Source organism: Entelurus aequoreus, linkage group LG16, assembly GCF_033978785.1.
Source record: "Entelurus aequoreus isolate RoL-2023_Sb linkage group LG16, RoL_Eaeq_v1.1, whole genome shotgun sequence".
NCBI lineage: Eukaryota > Metazoa > Chordata > Actinopteri > Syngnathiformes > Syngnathidae > Entelurus > Entelurus aequoreus.
Genome location: NC_084746.1, coordinates 4601225 through 4609320, shown reverse-complemented (window position 1 = coordinate 4609320; position 8096 = coordinate 4601225). Strand labels below are relative to the sequence as shown.

General features: G+C 39.5%; 1 protein-coding gene across 1 annotated transcript in view; it reads left to right on the top strand.

Moving 5' to 3' along the window:
- The window catches only part of LOC133631542 (Krueppel-like factor 2), a 4133-nt gene extending 2174 nt beyond the window's left edge, over positions 1-1959 (top strand). Inside the window, exon 3 of the mRNA XM_062023840.1 lies at positions 1-1959. This exon is cut by the window's left edge and continues 686 nt beyond it. The gene's annotated coding sequence lies outside the window, so the exon portion shown is untranslated.
- Positions 1960-8096: the final 6137 nt, after the last annotated feature.

Here is an 8096-nt window from a genome sequence, read left to right as displayed (position 1 = left end):
CTTAAGGCCCAAGCTGGGTTTTTTTTACATGTTTTTATTTATTTCTCTTTGCTATTTGGGCTTATTGGACCCGAATTAGAATAAAAACTAAGAATCATCTTTTAATATGATGTACTTAGTCCATAAGTACACAAACGTGTACTTCATGTTTAGTGACATGCTAACTCCTATTTTTACACTTTTTTCCCCCCTCCAAATTCCATTGTATGTTATACTCTTCTGACACCACCAGATGGCAGTATAAGTGTCCACATAAGTGGCCATAAGACCCCAATTCACACACACAATTTTGGAATTTTTAAAAATAGGTGCTGTCCACGCATGTGGCCACTAAACCTTTAGAGGTTTTAATAAGCAACATACTCAGACCTGCTCAGTGGCTTAGTGGGTCGTGAGTTCGAACCCCGGCTGAGTCATACCAAAGACTATACAAATGGGAGCCATTACCTCCCTGCTTGGCACTCAGCATCAAGGGTTGGAATTGGGGGTTAAATCACCAAAAATTATTCCTGGGCGCGGCTCACTGCTCCCCTCACCTCCCAGGGGGTGATCAAGGGTGATTGGTCAAATGCAGAGAATAATTTCGCCACACCTCGTGTGTGTGTGTGTGTGACTATCAGTGGTACTTTAACTTTAATATGATGTACTTAGTCCATAAGTACACAAACGTGTACTTCATGTTTAGTGACATGCTAACTCCTATTTTTACACTTTTTTCCCCCCTCCAAATTCCATTGTATGTTATACTCTTCTGACACCACCAGATGGCAGTATAAGTGTCCACATAAGTGGCCATAAGACCCCAATTCACACACACAATTTTGGAATTTTTTAAAATAGGTGCTGTCCACGCATGTGGCCACTAAGCCTTTAGAGGTTTTAATAAGCAACGTACTCAGACCTACTCAGTGGTTAGAGTGTCCGCCCTGAGATGGGTAGGTCGTGAGTTCGAACCCCGGCCGAGTCATACTAAAGACTAAAAAAAAAACCTCCCTGCTTGGCACTCAGCATCAAGGGTTGGAATTGGGGGTTAAATCACCAAAAAAAATGATTCCCGGACGCGGCCACCGCTGCTCCTCACTGCTCCCCTCACCTCCCAGGGGGTGAACAAGGGTGATGGGTCAAATGCAGAGGACAAACTTCACCACACCGAGTGCGTGTGAGACTATCATTGGTACTTTAACTTAATTAATGGTGAATATGTTCCCCATACTAAAGTGTTACAGACTATAATGTTGTATCCAATAATGTAGCTGGTACTACTTTGGGTGAGAAAAGATGCTCTCCAGCCAAAAAAAAAAAAAAAAAAAAGGGGGCTGGTCCTGTACAGAATATACAGGTGCTTCAGTTCAATTGCTGTGAAAGGTTCATTTATTTCCGTGGTTCCATTCAAAAAGTAAAAAAATGTATTCCTTCATCATTTTAATATTCCTGTTATTTAAAAATGTCAAAAGGTTGATGTTTACAAACTAACGATTGACGCTGTAACCAGCAAACGAACTGCAAAAATATCCTGACGTCCGACTTTTCATCTGAATTGGAACTTCTGGAATCCCCCCCCCCCCCCCCCGCAGCATATTGTACTTGATTGCACCTGCACATGTGATGTACTCTCCTCCGCATCGACGCAACTGGAATGCTGTGTTTGACACAGAAGTGCCTTTCTATGACTCTGCTACTGTTCACTTAAGGAGACAATCTTGTTGACAGGAAGTGCTAATAAGACAATGTTTTTTTTTTCTTCCAAACCCAAAGAAAAACTGCCTCAATGAATGAACTGAATGGCCTAATTATTAATTATTTGTGTTTGTGTGATCCCAGCCCCTCTTTGTGTACACTATCAGGGCTTGACGTCCTGTGCATTATTTTATACGTAAATTTATATAAATATGTACAATGGATTTTATACAGTCGAATGTGTATTTATTGTAAATATTAAAACCTGAACGCAAACATCAAGCAGGACTCCTCCTACTCTTTTTTTTTTGCTTTCTGAAAATACCTGCGAGACCTCACAGCAGAAGTGGGTTTATTGTGTAAGCACTTTTTTCTTTTTAACATATGAACACTTGATTTCCACTGTGATGTTTTGCAGCTGCAGGGAAGGCAAAAGCTGCAGCCACTTGCGGGCTTAGCCTATAAATACAAACACTCCATTTCCATAATTACAGAGTGAGCCCGGAGCCGTCTGGACAAAGAGGGGCGCATGCAGCAAAGCCTCATCAGGGAGAACCTCGCAGACTCCCACTTTTTCCCTGACGGCTAGAAATTATAGCACATCAAAAAGTGAACCCCTTAATGCTACAATTACACACGTGCTGCCATTTTCGCTGGCTTCAAAAGCACGGACCAATTTGACCAGGTCCACAACTATTTGGACGACAGGAGCTCTTTATGACGTTGGCCTCCGTGTGCCACCGCAGTCGCGTTTAAAAATCAGGGGCGGCATAGCTCGGTTGGTCGAGCGTTCCAGGTTCGATCCCCGCTTCTGCCATCCTAGTCACTTGGGCAAGACACTTCACCCACCTTTTTTTCCCCCTGAGAAAGTGGCTTTTTGCCGATATCCGATATGCCGATATTGTCCAACTCTTTAATTACCGATACCGATATCAACAGATATATACAGTCGTGGAATTAACACATTATTATGCCTAATTTGGACAACCAGGTATGGTGAAGATAAGGTACTTTTTAAAAAAAATGAATCAAATAAAATAAGATAAATAAATTAAAAACATTTTCTTGAATAAAAAAGAAAGTACAACAATATAAAAACAGTTACATAGAAACTAGTAATTAATGAACATTTGTCAAATTAACTGTTAAAGGTTAGTACTATTAGTGGAGCAGCAGCACGCACAATCATGTGTGCTTACGGACTGTATCCCTTGCAGACTGTATTGATATATATTGATATATAATGTAGGAAGCAGAATATTAATAACAGAAAGAAACAACCCTTTTGTGTGAATGAGTGTAAATGGGGGAGGGAGGTTTTTTGGGTTGGTGCACTAATTGTAAGTGTATCTTGTGTTTTTATGTGGATTTAATAAAAAAAAAAAAAAAAAATTTTTTTTTTTAAAATACGATACTGATAAAAAAACCGATACCGATAATTTCCGATATTACATTTTAACGCATTTATCGGCCGATAATATCGGTTACTGATAAAGTTGAGGAATGCTCATCAAACACTTATTTGGAACATCCCACAGGTGAGCAGGCTAATTGGGAACAGGTGGGTGCCATGATTGGGTATAAGAACAGCTTCCCAAAAAATGCTCAGTCTTTCACAAGAAAGGATGGGGCGAGGTACACCACTTTGTCCACAACTGCGTGAGCAAATAGTCAAACAGTTTAAAAACAACGTTTCTCAAAGTGTGTCAGGACTTGGTCCTTGGGTTTTGTTTTCCCGGAAGGCAACGGAAAGTTGGCGCGGGCAAGACGTGAATTGAGATGCATCTTTTATTTTAACACTAACAAACTACAAAAAAAGGAAGCAAACAAAAGGCGCGCACAATGGCGGAAGTACAAAACTTGGCTATAAACACAAAACTTGCACAACGGACGAAACTATGAACAATGAAACAAAAACACTAACTGTGGCACTAATAAACAAAAACTTACTTGGCATGGAACTGAGAACAAGGCATGAAGCAGAGTGATGAAAAAGTGTGCAGGGCATAAATGTGATGTCGCCAGACCGACTAACAGAAAACAACGGACTTAAATAATACAGACATGATTGGTGAAAACAGGTGCGTAACTCAAAACGTGAAACAGGTGCGTGACATGACAGGTGAAAACTAATGGGTTGTCAAGGTAACAAACAAACAAGGAAGTGCAACCAGGAACTAAAAAGAGTCCAAAAAACAAACAGCACATGGCCAAACAAAAACATGATCAACAGACATGACAAAGCGCAATTGCAAGAAATTTAGGGATTTCAACATCTACGGTCCGTAATATCATCAAAAGGTTCAGCGAATCTGGAGAAATCACTCCACATAAGCGGCATGGCCGGCATGACCTTCCATCCCTCAGACGGCACTGTATCAAAAACCGACATCAATCTCTAAAGCAGGGGTCACCAACGTGGTGCCCGCGGGCACCAGGTAGCCCGTAAGGACCAGATGAGTAGCCCGCTGGCCTGTTCTAAAAATAGCTCAAATAGCAGCACTTACCAGTGAGCTGCCTCTATTTTTTAAATTTTATTTATTTACTAGCAAGCTGGTCTCGCTTTGCTCGACATTTTTAATTCTAAGAGAGACAAAACTCAAATAGAATTTGAAAATCCAAGAAAATATTTTAAAGACTTGGTCTTCACTTGTTTAAATAATTTCATAAATTTTTTTACTTTGCTTCTTATAACTTTCAGAAAGACAATTTTAGAGAAAAAATACAACCTTAAAAATGATTTTAGGATTTTTAAACACATATACCTTTTTACCTTTTAAATTCCTTCCTCTTCTTTCCTGACAATTTAAATCAATGTTCAAGTAAAAAAATTTTTTTTATTGTAAAGAATAATAAACACATTTTAATTTAATTCTTCAATTTAGCTTCTGTTTTTTCGACGAAGAATATTTGTGAAATATTTATTCAAACTTATTATGATTAAAATTCAAAAAAAATATTCTGGCAAATCTAGAAAATCTGTAGAATCAAATTTAAATCTTATTTCAAAGTCTTTTGAATTTCTTTTAAATTTTTTGTTCTGGAAAATCTAGAACAAATAATGATTTGTCTTTGTTAGAAATATAGCTTGGTCCAATTTGTTATATATTCTAACAAAGTGTAGATTGGATTTTAACCTATTTAAAACATGTCATCAAAATTGTAAAATTAATCTTAATCAGGAAAAATTACTAATGATGTTCCATAAATTCTTTTTTTAATTTTTTCAAAAAGATTCGAATTAGCTAGTTTTTCTCTTCTTTTTTTCGGTTGAATTTTTAATTTTAAAGAGTCGAAATTGAAGATAAACTATGTTTCAAAATTTAATTGTCATTTTTTTCGTGTTCTCTCCTCTTTTAAACCGTTCAATTAAGTGGAAATATCATTAATTATTAATAATAACATAGAGTTAAAGGTAAATTGAGCAAATTGGCTATTTCTGGCAATTTATTTAAGTGTGTATCAAACTGGTAGCCCTTCGCATTAATCACTACCCAAGAAGTAGCTCTTGGTTTCAAAAAGGTTGGTGACCCCTGCTCTAAAGGATATCACCACATGGGCTCAGGCACACTTCAGAAACCCACTTTCAGTAACTACAGTTGGTCGCTACATCTGTATGTGCAAGTTAAAACTCTCCTATGCAAGGCGAAAGCCATTTATCAACAACACCCAGAAACGCCGCCGGCTTCTCTGGGCCCGAGATCATCTAAGATGGACTCATGCAAAGTGGAAAAGTGTTCTGTGGTCTGACGAGTCCACATTTCAAATTGTTTTTGGAAATATTCGACATCGTGTCATCCGGACCAAAGGGGAAGCGAACCATCCAGACTGTTATCGACGCAAAGTTGAAAAGCCAGCATGTGTGATGGTATGGGGGTGCATTAGTGCCCAAGGCATGGGTAACTTACACATCTGTGAAGGCGCCATTAATGCTGAAAGGTACATACAGGTTTTGGAGCAACATATGCCGCCATCTAAGCACTGTCTTTTTCATGGACGCCCCTGCTTATTTCAGCAAGACAATACCAAGCCACATTCAGCACGTGTTACAACAGCGTGGCTTCGTAAAAAAAAGAGTGCGGGTACTTTCCTGGCCCACCTGCAGTCCAGACCTGTCTCCCATCCAAAATGTGTGGCGCATTATGAAGCATAAAATACGACAGCTGAGACCCCGGACTGTTCAACGACTGAAGCTCTACATAAAACAAGAATGGGTAAGAATTCAACTTTCAAAGCTTCAACAATTAGTTTCCTCAGTTCCCAATCGTTTGAATGTTGTTAAAAGGTAAGGCCATGTAACACAGTGGTGAACATGCCCTTTCCCAACTACTTTGGCACGTGTTGGAGCCATGAAATTCTAAGTTAATTATTATTTGCAAAAAAAAACATCAAACAATATGTTGTCTTTGTAGTGCATGTAATTGAATATGGGTTGAAAAGGATTTGCAAATCATTGTATTCCCTTTATATTTATATCTAACACAATTTCCCAACTCATACGGAAACGGGGTTTGTACTTTTAATTGGATAGGAGGCACAGAACGCGAGGCACAACAATTCGGAAAAATGCACGTCACTCAAATGGCGGTGACGGCGGTGGATAATGCAGTGATTTATCGCACTAAAAAATGTAATCTGCAGCACGACTAAACGCAGTTTTGCAGACCTCCGCCTGCGACGTTATGCAGTATTTCTTCAACAGCGGGGAACCAGTGATGTCACTGATTGACGGACGTACCTATATGGGCCGGCTGTGAGACTCTAATGGCTGCTGCATTGTGTTATTCATTCTTGTCTAACGTCCTCCCGCTTGCTCTGATGTTTATAAAATAAATACTTCCGTGAGTGTGACATTTTAGTTTAGTTTTGTAAAGACGGACCAGCACAAAATGGAATTAGACCCTAAAGTCTGACGTTGGTTGGAGGAACCACAAAAACATGCAGTCACATAAAAGCTGCTAAAAACTGATTTAAAACAAATAATCATGCAGCTCTGAATGGAGCCAAGAGTGACAGGTGTACCTAACCATGTAAACGGATTATTTTGACCGAGGGTGGGGTAGGGTTTCATTTGCAATCTTGGAAAACCCTTCCGAACGAACAAAAAGTAGGTTTAAAAATGTGACTTTGTGAGATACAGTCTGGTGTGCCGTGGGAGATGATGTAATTTCACCTATTTGGGTTAAAAATATTTTTTGCAAAGCAGTAATTATAGTCTGCAAATGGTGTGTTGTTGTTGAGTGTCGGTGCTGTCTAGAGCTCGGCAGAGTAACCGTGTAATACTCTTCCATATCAGTAGGTGGCAGCTGGTAGCTAATTGCTTTGTAGATGTCGGAAACAGCAGGTAAAAAGGTATCTTATGCTTAAACCAAAAAAAAAACAAAAAGGTGAGTGCCCCTGAGAAAAGGCATTGTGTTACGACGTGGTTTTCGCAGCTTACTGCGAGGTTTGTTCTCCCGGGATGCAATCGGACTATTCCGGACAAGGCTTGCAGGTAGGAACATATTTAATTATTCAACTAACTCAACAAAGTACAAAAACAGAAAACAACCCGAAGGCAAGCATGCCTATCGCACGGGACATGAAACACGGAACTATAGACATGAAAACCTCACTAAACTGTGGCATGAAACAAATAGCATGAACTATGGAATCGGTCATGAAAAGGAGCAACATGAACTATGGTATCGCATGAAACAAGCAATGACGCCAGGCCGACTGACTGGCAAAGACAATAATGGTCTCTTGATTAGAGCTGGTGCGTGTCCCGAACACCAGAGGCAGGTGAAACTAAGTCGCCATGGAAACTAAAACAAACAAAGGTGCACAAAAACAGGAACTCTTGGAGTCTTAAAACTAACAGAATATAACAAAAACATGATCCAGACCACAGATCGTGACACATTGAAGCTTAGGGAAGGCTATGCAGAACGAAACTAAAACTGAACTGGCTACAAAGTAAACAAAAACAGAATGCTGGACGACAGCAAAGACTTACTGGGGAGCAAAGACGGCGTCCACAAAGTACATCCGAACATGACATGACAATCGACAATGTCCCCACGAAGAAGGATAAAAACAACTGAAATATTCTTCATTGCTAAAACAAAGTAGATGCGGGGAAATATCGCTCAAAGGAAGACATGAAACTGCTACAGGAAAATACCAAAAAAAGAGAAAAAGCCACCAAAATAGGAGCGCAAGACAAGAACTAAAACACTACACACAGGGAAAACAGCAATAAAGTCCAAATAAGTCAGGGTGTGATGTGACAGGTGGTGACAGTACACCTACTTTGAGACAAGAGCTATAGTGATGCATGCTTGGTTATGCTTTAAAGCAGGGGTCACCAACCTTTTTGAAAGCAAGAGCTACTTCTTGGGTAGTGATTAATGCGAAGGGCTACCAGTTTGATACAC